The sequence below is a fragment of the Eriocheir sinensis genome, chromosome 48 (assembly GCF_024679095.1).
Source record: "Eriocheir sinensis breed Jianghai 21 chromosome 48, ASM2467909v1, whole genome shotgun sequence".
Taxonomy (NCBI): domain Eukaryota; kingdom Metazoa; phylum Arthropoda; class Malacostraca; order Decapoda; family Varunidae; genus Eriocheir; species Eriocheir sinensis.
This window is the reverse complement of record NC_066556.1, coordinates 868,711-882,115: the sequence shown is the minus strand read 5'-3', so window position 1 is coordinate 882,115 and position 13,405 is coordinate 868,711. Positions and strand designations below refer to the sequence as shown.

The window sequence follows — 13,405 nt, the reverse complement described above, 5'->3', positions numbered from 1 at the left end:
GAGAGAGAGAGAGAGAGAGAGAGAGAGAAATCACCCATTTGGTTTTCTTTTTCTTCCTCGTCTTCGTCTCCTCGTCCTTCTCGGCTTCCTTTTTTTTCTCCTGTTCTTTTTTTCTTTCTTTCCTCCACAATATTATCTTGTTATGGTTGTCTTCGTCGTTTTTGTCTTTAGTTTTTGCTGGTTCTTTTCTTTTCCTCCTCCTCCTCCTCCTCCTCCTCTTCCTTTCCTTCTCCTCCTCCTTGATGTCTTTTTCCTCCTCCTTCTGTTCTTCCTCTTCCTTGTCATCTTATTACTCATCCTTGTCGTTGTCTTCCTCACTCTCGTCTTTTCCTCCTTCCTCCTCCTTCTTCTCCTCCTCCTCCTCCTCCTTCTGTTTTGCCTTTAAAAATGCTAACGCCGCCAACTCTTGGACTTCCTCGCTCGCTATAGCCACACACACACACACACACACACACACACACACACACATCCAGCCCCCCTCCTATCCCCACCCCCCCCAAACAGATGCCCTTCAACCTCCCCCCTCCCTCCACACACACACACACACACACACACACACACACACACACACACACACACACATTCGTTTGGAGAGAGGTGTTGACTCGCTCTGTTGCCCCGTCTTTGAAGCAGTTCGAGAGAGACAGCGGGACAAAAACAATCAGCTAATGTACACAAGACCCCGCCCACCCGCCCACCTTCCCCCTTCCCGCCCACCCGCCCCCTTCCCGCCTATCCCCCGCCCCTCGCCAGTTGCCATCTCCACGCCCAAACGAGGTCCTCCACTGCGCCCGGATTTACCTTCGCCGCTCGAGAAGGAAAGAGAGAAGTTGTCCCAAGAATTGTTTGCCCTCGTTGAAGTTAGCCTCGTCCTCCTCCTCCTCCTCTTCTTCTGGCGCATGTGTGTGTGTGTGTGTGTGTGTGTGTGTGTGTGTGTGTGTGTGTGTGTGTGTGTGTGTGTGTGTGTTCTATTTATTCATTCTATATATCTACAATTTTTAATCAAACTCGTAATATCCTGGTTTTTGTTAGCAATCATCACTTTCTTATCACTATTTATATATCACTTTCTTAATCTTGATCTTAATCTTAATCTTACCTGTCTCCTTTGCTGTAAAAAAAAAAAATTCACCATCATCATCATCATCATCATCATCATCATTATCATCATCATCATCACCATCACCAGCTTGTTTGTTTAGGTTCAGGGTATTTGATGGTGCGTTTAAGCATGGCCGGGGGCGTTAATGGCGCAACGGGCGTGAAACGAAGGCAATTAATGTCACGTTAGTCTCGGGAAGGGAGGAAAAGGGGCGAGACGGAGAGGACCCGGGGGAGACAGGAGAGTGAAGAGGAGAAGGAGAGGACGGGAAGAAGACAGGAGGAGAAGAGGGAGAAGGAGAAGGAAAGGACGGGAAGAGGACAGGAGGAGGAGAAGAGGGAAGGAAGGAAGGAGAGGACGGGAAGAAGACAGGAGGAGAGTGAAGAGGAGAAGGAGAGGACGGCAAGAAGACAGGAGGAGAAGATGGAAGGAAGGAAGGGGAGGACGAGGAAGGAGACAGGTAGATAGGATGGAATAGGAGGAAAAGGGACATGAAGAGGACGGGAAAGAGACAGGAGGAGAGGAGGGAAGAAGATGAAACAGAAGAGGAGGAAAAGGAGAGAGAAGAAGAGAGAGAGAGGAAGAGAGACAGAGAGAGAGAGAGGAAGAGAGAGAGAGAGAGAGAGAGAGAGAGAGAGAGAGAGAGAGAGAGAGAGAGAGAGAGAGAGAGAGAGAGAGAGAGAGAGAGAGAGAGAGAGAGAGAGAGAGAGAGAGGATGTGGAGGACAAAAGAAAACAAAGAGAAACGAAGGACTGGGAATAACAATGAGGACAAGGAAGGATAAGAAAGGAACGAAAAGCAAAAAAAGAAAGAAAATAATGAGAGAAGAAAATGAAGGAGAAAGAGAAAATATAAATAAAGCAGATGATAAGGAATGGGGGCAAATATCATAAAAGGGGAAATAAGAATGAATTAAAGAGAAATAAGGAAAGAAAAGTGATAGTCTGCCTGATAAGCGTATGAATGAGAGAGAGAGAAACTACAGTTACAAATCAGAGAGAAGATGAAGGAGAGGAGAGACAGCGTTTGAGAAAGGACGATGAAGGATTAGAAGCAGAAAATACATAAGAAAATGATAGGAAAGAAAACTGAATTAGCGAGGAATAGAAATGACGGAAAATGAAAAAAATAGAACGAATAGGAGATTTAAAAATGACAAGAACAAGCTTCCTCCTCCCTATTCCCACATTTACCTGTCCCTCCTCCCAATCCCTAACCTTACCTGTCCCTTTCTCCTTATTCCTACATTTACCTGTCCCTCACAATTCCTAACCTTACCTGTAACTTTCTCATCCCTATTCCCACATATACCTGTCCCTCCTTCCTCCCAGTCCCTAACCTCACCTGTCCCTTTCTCCTTATTCCCTCACTTAACTTGTCCTTCCCTCCCTATTTTCTCCCCTTATCTATCTCTCCCTCCTCCCTATTCCCTATTTCCTTCCCTTCATTACCTGTCCCAAACCTCTCATTCTCCCTCTCTCTCATACCCGTCAAAACAAGCCTCTGAACATTCCCACACCTGCTTTAAAATGGGTGCGGTCTGGGGAGGGTGATAGTCGTGTTAGCTACCACACTCCTTCCCTCTCTGTCATACTACACACACATCACCCAAACGTTTCATTAGTGCCTTTCTCTTTCAATCTCTCTCCCTTTTTCTTCCTTTCCCTTCCTTTCCCTCTCTCTCACTCGCTATCTCTCTCCCCCTCTCTCTATCCCGGACCTTCCCTTACCTGCTCTAAAATGGGTACGGTCGGGGAGGGTAGTTATTGGTCGTGTAAGCTGTCACTCACTCCTTGATTGTGTTCCCACCTGGCACCACCTTGGGTCGACATTCACGCGAACTTTGGCGGACAAATTTGCATGCCTCGATTCGCTCGTTTATGCTTCCCTCCTGTAACTCCTCCTCTTCCTCTGCTTCTTCTTTTTTTCATCTCTTCTTCTGCGGTTTCTTTCTTCTTTTCTTCGTGGTGGTAATGGTTGTTGTAGTAGTAATAGTTCTCTTTTTTTTTTCTTCTACTTCTTCTAATCATTCGTCTTTCTCACAGTACTCGCATATGTTTGTCTAATAACCCTTTACACCCACGGAATTCACTGTCCTATTAATCAAGCTACGTATAAATATCATCACAGCCACAGCTAACTTGACCTGACCTAACCTAACGTAACCTAACTTAACCTAACCTAACCTAACCTAACCTAACATTTGGGTATAGCAGAAGAGGGTCACAGCTTATCAGGAACCACCATCACCAACACCATCACTACCATCATCACCACCATCACCACCACCACCATGACCTAACCCTGCACCTCATTTACGTCTCTCTTCTCCTCCTCGTATCTCTCAGGGTTTATCGCTCCACAGGTTAATGAGCCACCTGGAGAATTTCACGAGTACCTTAACAACTTTCGTGCTCTCTTATTTTATTTTATTCTCTCTCTCTCTCTCTCTCTCTCTCTCTCTCTCTCTCTCTCTCTCTCTCTCTCTCTCTCTCTCTCTCTCTCTCTCTCTCTCTCTCTCTCTCTCTCTCTCTCTCTCTCTCTCTCTCTCTATCTATCTATCTATCTATCTATCTTCCTCCCTCTCAGTTATGCTACACACACCTCATCCAAGCAGTTTCATCAGTATCTTTGTCTTTCCCTCTCCCTCTCTTCTCTCTTCCTTTTCCTCCCTCTCTCTCACTCCCTATCTCTCTCCCTCTCTCTATCGTTCTCCCTCCCTCTCTCTATCACACTACATACACCTCACCCAAGCATTTTCGCCATTATCTTCTCCCTCTCCATCTCCCTCCCTCCCCTCTCTCACTCCCTATCTCTCTCTGTCTCTATCCCTCTCTCTATCGTTCCCCCTCTCCATCATACAAGCAGTTTCATCAGTGCTTCAGTACCTACTTTTTCCTCCCCCTTCCTCTCCCCATTTTCCCCTCCTCCCCTTCCCCTCCCCCTCGTTCCCTGTCCTCCACCCCATTAACTCGATCTAGCCGCTGAGGAAAATGCCGCCCCCCTGTATCCTGACAAAGCACCCCTCGTTTCTTTGGCCTCCCGACGCGGCCGCTGCAGGTTTCCCACGTCCCCGCCGCCCCCAGCCTGCCAGCCGGCGAAAATGTTGAGTTCCTGAGTCCCTTCGAGGCTGAAATCGCGTCCTGGTGATGGGAGGCGGCGGGAGTTTATGGAAAGAAGGGAAAGGAGCTGGAGGAGGGAGTCGGGTGGTGGTGGTGGGGGTGGATTAGTTGGGGAAGGAGGGGAACGAAGAGAAGGAGGAGGAAGATAAGAAAGAGGAGACGAGGAAAGGAGAGAATGGCATGTGTAGAAGATGACAGAAGAGGGTAGAGAGTGTATGAAGACTGGGTAGAGAAATAAAGGGAAGTTAGGTCAATTTGGCGACAGAAAAGGGACCATGTGGTGAAACAGCTGGGAGAGAAAGAGGAGGAGGAGGAGAGGAAAGAGGAGAATGGCGTGTGGAGAAGACAAGAGGGTAGAGTGTATGAAGATTGGGTAGAGAAGTAAAGGAAAGTTAGGTCAATTTGGAGACAGGAAAAGGGAGTATATGGGGAAACAGCTGAAGGAGGAGGAGGAGGAGGAGGAGAAGGAGGAAAGGAAAGAGAAGGGCGTGTAGAGAAGAAGACAGAAGAGGGTAGAGAGGAAGTTAGTGCGATAAGGATACAGGAAGATGGAGGGGGAGGAGAAGAAGGTGGCAGAGGAGGAGGAGGAGGAAGAAGAAGATAAGAAAAGGGAAAATGGCGTGTAAAAAAGAAAACAAAAGTCGATAAAGTGCGTGTGAAGACTAGATAGAGAAATAAAGGAAAGTTGAAACGACAAGAATAGAGGAAAAAGGAAATTGAGGAAGAGGAGGAGGAAGAGGAGGAAGAAGATAGGAAAAGGGAGAAAACAAAAGGGGATAGAAGTGAAGTTGGATCTACAGGAAGACAGATAAAAAGGGAGGAAGAGGAGGAGGAGGAGGAGGAGGAGGAGGAAGGCGTGAAGAGGGAAAAAGGAGACAAGGACGCAACAGATTTTGGGTGACGGAAAAGAAGAGGAAATTGTCTCTCAGCATTTTCTTTTTTTACTTGTTGTTGTTGTTGTTGTTGTTGTTGTTGTTGTTGTTGTTGTTGTTGTTGTTGTCATCATTATCATTTTTCTTCCTTTATTTTGAGAGCAATGTTTTTCTTTCTTTCTTTCTTTCTTTCTTTCTTTCTTTCTTTTCTCTCTCTCTCTCTCTCTCTCTCTCTCTCTCTCTCTCTCTCTCTCTCTCTCTCTCTCTCTCTCTCTCTCTCTCTCTCTCTCTCTCTCTCTCTCTCTCTCTCTCTCTCTCTCTTTCCTCCCTATCATCATCATCCTTCTTCTTCTTCTTCTCCTTCGCTTTTTCTTTCCCTCTGCTTTTTTTTTTCTTTTCTGGGTCTTGTTCTTCTTGTTCTTTTTTGTTTTTGTTTTGTTGTTAAATTGTTCATCTTGTTCTTCTTCCTCCCCACTATCTCCTCTTCTTCCTCTTCCTCTTCTTTTTCTCCTCCTCTTCCGTCTCTACCTATTCCTCTTTTTCCTCCTGTTCCTGTTTCTCCTTCTCCATCCCTTTTTCTTTCCCCTTTTATTCTTTCTTTTTCTTTTCCTCCTCTGCCTCTTCTTCTTCCTTCTTCTCTTCCTCTTCTTGCTTCTTCTCCTCCCCTTCTACTTCTTTTCCTTCCTTCTTTTCCTTCTCTTCCACAACTTTCTCCAACTTCTCTACTTTTTCTTCCTCCTCCTCCTCCTCCTCTTTTTATTTTTCATTTTCCTTCTCTTCCTCTTCCTCCTCGTCCTCCTCCGCCTCCTTTATTTCTTTTTTATCTTCTCCTCCTCCTCCTCTACCCCTTTCTCTTCTTCCTCTTTCTCTTCCTCTTTTTGCTTCTTCTCCTACTCTTCTACCTCTTTTCCTTCCTCTTCCACCTCCTCTTCAGCGGCCTTCCTCTCCTCCTCCTCTACCTCATTTTCTGCCTCCTCCTCCTCCTCCTCCTCTCTACCTCTTTTTGTATTTTCTTTTTCCTCCTCTTCTTCCTCCTCCTCTTCGTCGTCATCCTCCTCCTCCTTAACCTCTTCTTCTTCTTCTTCTTCCTCCTCCTCCTCCTCCTCCACGGACTCTCCACCTGAGCTCTCCCGGCCTGAAAAATTGCCTCCCAGTCTACGAGTGTCGCGACGTCTTTGCTAAACCTTCATTGCATACTTTTCCCCTCGGCCGCGACGTTCTCATTTCCGCCCTTTAAACTTTCGGGACCCTTCAGACATTCCGTTACTTTGCATACCTTTTGCCTATACTTACATTGGGTTCCTTTGCTTTGCTCTTTGGTTATTTTATTTATTTTCATTTTTTATTTGCGTTTGGTTCAGGGTTTTCCATTCATACCTTTTGTCGAGTTATATTGGGTTCCAGCTTGCTTGATCTTTATTTTCTTTATTTTTATTCTGTTTTAGATGCGTTTGGTTCATTTTTTTCTTGTTTTCGAATTCCTGCTTGCTTGATCTTTATTTTCTTTCTTTTTATTCTGTTTTAGATGCGTTTGCTTCATTTTTTTCTTGTTTTCGAATTCCTGCTTGCTTGATCTTTACTTTCTTTCTTTTTATTCTGTTTTATATGCGTTTGATTCAGGTTTTTCTTAGTTTTCTTTTCATGTCTTTTGCCTACGTTGTTTTTTTGCATAATCTCTTTATTTGTGTTTCTTGTTATTCTTTTTATTTCTCTGCTTATATTTTTGGTTCCCGCTTGCTCTCTTTACTTCAATTTTATGGAGTTCAAATGTTTCTCTCTTATACCTTTGCCTACATTGCGTTCCTGCTTTTTATTTGAGGTGTTTCTCGTTCTCTTTCATATATTTTTCTGTATTTGATTTTTCCTCTATATTTCACGTGTTTCTTTTTTTCTTTTCTATATCTCTGTTTACATTATGTCTCTATCTCTCTTTACTTCTGATGTTTCTTGTTTTTTCTTTTAACTTTTATATCTTTGCTTATATTTAGTTCTTGGTCCTTACTTCAGCCGTTTCTTATTCTCCTTTATATTCTTGCAAACACTGTCGACTCAATTCTTTCTCGCTCCTGGTATTCCCTCGGTCGTACCTTTGCGTAAATTTCAGTCTCATTTTTGCTCTCTGCTCCGCCCGTGTCTGAGTGGAGCATTCCCATGAAGAGACAGGCAAGATTTACCCGAAATAACGAAGTGAGGCGGAGGATGGAGACTCGCTGAGCTGATGTTGCTTCGTTCACTCGGCCAATATTCCGAACACTTTGTCTCGCGCGGGAATCGACAGGCCGGAGAGGATGAAGAGGAGGAGGAGGAAGAGGAGGGAGAGGAAGAGGAGGAGGACGCAGTGGGGGGAGGATTGCTAGCGCTTCACTGCATGGAGCGACAAGCGGGTAATATCTCTAAATCACTCCGGCTGAAATATTACACAGACCAAAAAAATAGCGGGCCGAGGTTTGTATTTCGGTCTGAGTCACCGCCATGTTGGTCTAGCAGTCCGCGGGTACCGGTCAGGCCAGGCGGGTCTGCGATATTTTCTCAGTGACGTTTATTGGGCCATTACACTCCTGTGGCTTCAGACAAGAACGAAAGTTTGGCTACAGACTCGTAACTTGCTCTTCGGCGGGGCTGCGACGCGCCGACGACCCTGCAGTGCTGAGGGCGTGGGTCGGCGTGGTGGCAGCGGCCGGGCTCCCAACAAGTTCGCGTCATGGATTGTTGCTCTTGGTATAAACGCTCCGGCACTTACAGACGCATATTTCTCAGGGTTTTCGTCGGGGTTGTGGGTATTTCCAGGTGTAGTTTATGACCCTGGTGGTAGTTTAGTCTTTCCTATATACCATGAACCTGAAAAAAAGCACTCATAAGCTCACATTTGTCAGGGTTTTCGTCGGGGTTGTGGGTATTTCCAGGTGTAGTTTATGACCCTGGTGGTAGTTTAGTCTTTCCTATATACCATGAACGTGAAAAAGGACCATACGAATTGTTTTAAAATACGACCCTATGAATTTCAAGCAGGTCTTTTCCTACCATGGCGCCTGTGATCAAGTTGGCCAAGTCCTACTATTCCATGAAGCGTTGTCAAATTATCGTACTCAAAACATCGCAATCATCAGTTCCAGGGCCCCGAAAATTTCCTATCCACACAGATAACGAAATTCCAGTTAAAGGTATCGTTAAAATCACTACTTATTGGTGTCTGTTTGCGATAGCTGTGACTCAGAAACCGGAAATTACGATATGCTGAGTGGCTGAGTACGATAACTTGATAACGCTGATTCCATGGCTCTCGGTCTAAGCAGAGTCTCCCCAAACAACCGCCGTTAGAGTTTTACCTTGGAAACAAAAAGAAAGGAAACTTGGGTGCCTCTCCGCCTGCCGCGCCCACTTGACGACCCATTACGAAGTTTGGGTAAAAGGCTGTTACGTTATGGTTGGACTTCTGTTGTCTTCACCTCCACCACAGCTTGTCTTTGGAGGCGGGGAAGGAGGAAAACCTGAAGGGCCATCATATTCTTCAACATTTCGGCCCCAAAACCGCCGTCGAGTAGCGGGCTTTTTTTTATTATTGTTTCCTTTTTTTGTGCCCTTGAGCTGTCTCCTTTGTTGTAAAAAAAAAAAAAAACATGCACATTTGAGAAAGCTTTCGTAGGTGTTGTGGGCGTTTCCAGGGGTAGTTTTATGACTCTGGTGGTGGTATATCTGTCTACCTGCCTCTATCTACTGCGTCCGCCCGAAATTCGCTTAATATGTTACTAATGGTCAAGGGCGTGGGGACTGTATAACCAACCCGAAATATTTCTTTTTTTGGAGACGGGAAAGAAGGAAACTTGGCGTGTTTGCTTACCTGCCTTCCTGCCTTGCCTGCTTGATGGCTAATTGAAAGTTAAGGCAAGGAAATGGTGTTCTTGGCCCGGGCTGAGGCTATCATACCACCACCACCGCCACCACCACTACGGCTTTTCGTGTGAGCCAGGAAGGATGGAAACTTTAAGGGTCTGTCAGTCACCCTGTTTGTTGTGCCTGTCTACTTAATGACCCGCTCCGAAGTTTGAATAAGGGTTTTTAGGTCTTGGTCTGAACGGGTGATGTCAGAACCACCACCACCGTTACAGTTTTTTATCATAAGTCACAGAATAGGAGAATGTGACTGACTTCATCATGTCAAAATAGCCGCGCAAAATTCAAAATGGTACTGTGCAATAATTTTTTTTTGTGCTCTAGGTACTTCGAGATCTTGACGATACCTAGAAAGCAGAAAAAAAAACTTATTGTACCATCATCAATCTGAATATCGCATGACTCTTTTGGGAGCAACATGGCGCCTGTGATGAAATTGTCCAAACTCTCATATGCTTCTGCTTTTCACTAGAGGCAGGGCGGGAACTTGGAGTGTCTGTCTCTCTGCCTGTCTGCCTGCCGTGCCCGCTTGGTGGCTGCTCTGATGTCCGGGTGAGGGTTCGCTGCTCTTTGGCTGGTCGACTCATGTGTATGCACGTCGTCATGTTCACATAGGCAGGCTAATGTAAACTCTCCCGGTGTTTGCGTTACAAGAGTGATTTTCATTCATGGGGCGAGCTTGTTAGTAGCCATGCGCTCAGTGTTCTGGCACGACCAACACACACATTTATAGCCCCTCTTATCAAGGCTCCGCTACGTTGCCTCTCGCTGATAACAGAGGAGTTTGTGGCGGCGGGGACTCTGCTGTCGGTAAAAAGTTTAACCTGGTAGCTGCAGGGATCATGTTTCTTAAAGGCCCCTCTAAGCGAGAAAAATGAGAAAAAATCATCACTCACGCAAACCATTTCATAATATATATCAACGCATTTGTGATCAGTTTATGCCTCATCTATTTTTTGGGGGTTATATCATGGCAAAAATGTGGCCCGTCGCTGGTACACGGTAAAGCCACAAATTTGGCCCGTCGCTGCTACCGGGTTAAAGCGGTTTTCCTCTGACAGCGCTCAGAACCTCAGAGTCTGATTATTGATGGAAATTCAATCAGGAATCAAAGAAAGGATTTGAGCGATCATCATATTGTTTTGGTGATGCATAATTTTTGTTCCCTCGCTTCACGTTGCTTTCTTCAGGTATATAATCACCTTTTTCAATGAGCAGTCTTGATTTATTTCCCCTTTTTCACCTACGTTTGTTTCTCCTTGTCGAAATCGGGAGACCAAAAGGAAAGGAGGAGACCAAAGGGAAGAGAAGAGACCAATGGGAAGGGAAGGGAAGGGAGGACACCAATGGGAGGAGGAGGAGACCAAAGGGAAAGGAGGAGACCAAAGGGCAAGGAGGAGACCAAAGGAAAGTGAAGAGACCAATGGGAAAGGAAGGGAAGGGAGGACACCAATGGAAGGAGGAGGAGACCAAAAGAGAGCGAAGAAAAGAAAGAGAGGAGAGCGGAGGGAAAGGAGGAGACCAAAAGAGAGCGAAGAAAGGAAAGAGAGGAGACCAAAGGGAAAGGAGGAGACCAAAAGAGAGCGAAGAAAGGGAAGAGAGGAGACCAAAAGGAAAGGAGGGGCCCATAATCTAATCTAACCTAACCTAATCAAGCCTATAATCATACCCGTTCAGAGGGAGGGAGGGAGCGACAGGGCGGTCAGGGGCAGGCTGAGTGAATTCCTTCCCTCGTAATCCGTCCCCGGTGTTGTTTTAGTCCGATATTACAAGACACTCGCTCCTCACATCAACTATTTCAACAGGTCAAAGAAGAGATCAATCGGGTTCTAAATGAGTGTTTCTTTTGGCTCATGCTACTGAAGAAGGGTCAAACTACCACCAGGGTCATAACGCTACTCCTGGAAATGCCCTCAACTCCTAAGAAAGCCTTGTCAAATACGTGAACTTGGGCGACGAAATGTTGTAAAATGCGACCCTTAGTCCCGCCAGCGTGGATATTGTCGCAGCGGAGCGGAGATTGCGTGAATACCATTAAAACCTAAAGTGTTATGGAGATGAAAATGACCGCATGCCTCGAAGGTACCGCATCCCCCGAATACCTTCATCTGCATGTACACGAGTATGCTGACGAAGGTGAACACACACACACACACACACACACACACACACACACACACACACACACACACACGCACACACGCACACACATATATCACTGCAGGTCACTCTCACGCTCGTCGTTACAAGAGATTGACTTACAAAACCCAATATAGCGCGCGTGTGTGTGTGTGTGTGTGTGTGTGTGTGTGTGTGTGTGTACAAGACCTCGCGTGCATGTGTGTGTATACGTTATCAACTTTTTAATATTGCATCTTTTTTCCCTCATTCTCGGCGGGCCATTAAGGCAGCGGGAGCAACACTTGTGCTCAAAAACCCTCATTATGGATACGAGGTGAGGCGGGCGGGTCGAGGGAGGCTGAGGAGGAGGCGAGGCGGCAAGTCGTGAAGGGAGGAAGAGGAGGCAATCTGTAGAGCGGCGAGATCGGTATTATCAGCCGCTTCCATGGACCTCTCAAATCAGCTATTTCCAAAGGCCGGATAGGAGAAGGATCAACCGGGTTCTTATAAGTGTTTTTGAAGGTTAATGGTACATATGAAGGGAGGAAGAGGAGGCAATCTGTGAAGGGGCGAGATCGGTATTGTCAGCCGCTTCCATCTCTCACATCAGTTAATTCCTAAGGCCGAAAAGGAGATCAATCGGATTCTAATGGGTGTTTTTTTAGGTTCGTGGTACAGAAGAAGGATCAGACTACCACCAGGGTCATAAAACTACCTACGGAAATGCCTAAAACTCCTACGAATGCGCTGTTTTTAGGTTTCTGGTACAGAGGAAGGGTCAAACTACCACCAGGGTCATTAAACTACCTCTTGTTTTTAGGTTTCTGGTACAGAGGAAGGGTCAAACTACCACCAGGGTCATTAAACTACCTCTGGAAATGCCTAAAACTCCTACGAATGCCCTGTTTTTAGGTTCATGGTAAAGAAGAAACGTCAAACTACCACCAGGGTCATAAAACTAACCATGGAAATGCTTACGAAGGCCCTGTTTTTAGGTTCATCGTACAGAAGGGTCAAACTACCACCAGGGTCATTAAACTACCTCTGGAAATGCCTAAAACTCCTACGAAATGTCAAATATGTGTGCTTAAGCCCCGAAGTGTTTAAGAATACGACCTCGGCGAGTTTTAAGCTGAGGTTGGACTAAAGAGACCGGAAAACCAGCGGAGCGGATGTTACCGAACGTATCTACATCCCTTCACTCTCGCTCTCTAATCTAATCTGTACATTGCCTTGGAGACGAGAGACTGAATTAGTATACATTGGAGGGTGGAAGGGGCGAGGTGGTACGGCGTGAGTCCTTGTTAATAGAGGGTAAGGTGTGTGTGTGTGTGTGTGTGTGTGTGTGTGTGTGTGTGTGTGTGGGAAAGGAAGGAGGCGGACGTGGTAAAATTCAAGGTTTAAGAATGTGTTTACAAGCCTTAAACGACCCCATTTATCTGTTAAAGAGAGAGAGAGAGAGAGAGAGAGACCTTCAACTTAAACGAAGATAAATGAGACGAAAACGAAGGAAAGGAAAAGAAAAAGAGAAAAAAAAATAAGCTAACTAGGGGACTTCACGCAAACTTCCCCGCTCGAAAACTTTTGCCTCGTCTTGTTTCACTATTTTCCCGCTCTCTTAAGTCCTGAGTTAGCCAAGGAGGGCGGAGAGGAAGCTGTTTATCACCTCGTCCACTTTTCCTCTTAGCATTCCCTCCTCTCCCCCTTCCTCCACCTCCTCCTCCTCCTCCTCCGCTACCGCCGCCGCCGCCTCGTTATTTCCGCAACCTTCTCCCAAGAATGCAAGTTTAGTCGAAGTGGATTAAGGGGCAGAAAAGTTTATTAGCAGGACGGGAACGTTGGGTAATGATTTTGCCTGTTTTGTTTTGATTTTGTGTTTGTGTATGTTTGTGTGTGTGTGTGTGTCGCTTTGTGTGTACGTTTTTTTGTGTGTGTTTTCGTTTGTCGATTTTGTTTGTGCGCGTTTTTTTGTGGGTGTTTGTGTGTGTGTGTGTGTGTGTGTGTGTGTGTGTGTGTGTGTGTTTACATATTTTACGTTATAATTATAGCTGGGTAGAAAAACAACCTCTGCATACCTCATCCAGTTTCCATTATCCACTTAATTAAGGAAAAATTCAAAGTGCCAAGAGAGAGATTAATAATAGTAATAAAATTGCGGCTTTAGGTGCTTATAATTTTCTTCTAATGCTTGTAATAATGTGTGCAAACTTTCCCTTAAAATACATCCGAAAAAAAAAAATCTTGCCTCCTCGAATCTCCTTAATTAAAGACGAAAGTTTAAAAGAGTGTGAAAGAGG

At 45.5% G+C, this 13,405-nt stretch overlaps 1 protein-coding gene across 4 annotated transcripts in view; it reads left to right on the top strand.

The window, feature by feature from the left end:
* LOC126981436 (phospholipase A2-like) overlaps positions 1-13,405 on the top strand; it is a 43,707-nt gene that overhangs the window by 5,785 nt on the left and 24,517 nt on the right. Inside the window, exon 1 of one of the 4 annotated variants that reach the window (XM_050832473.1) lies at positions 12,328-12,422. The exons of 2 other annotated variants lie outside the window; for them this stretch is intronic. The gene's annotated coding sequence lies outside the window, so the exon portion shown is untranslated. Of the gene's footprint in view, positions 1-12,327; positions 12,428-13,405 lie in introns of those variants that run through there. One more of the 4 variants, XM_050832474.1, reaches the window with a different exon arrangement.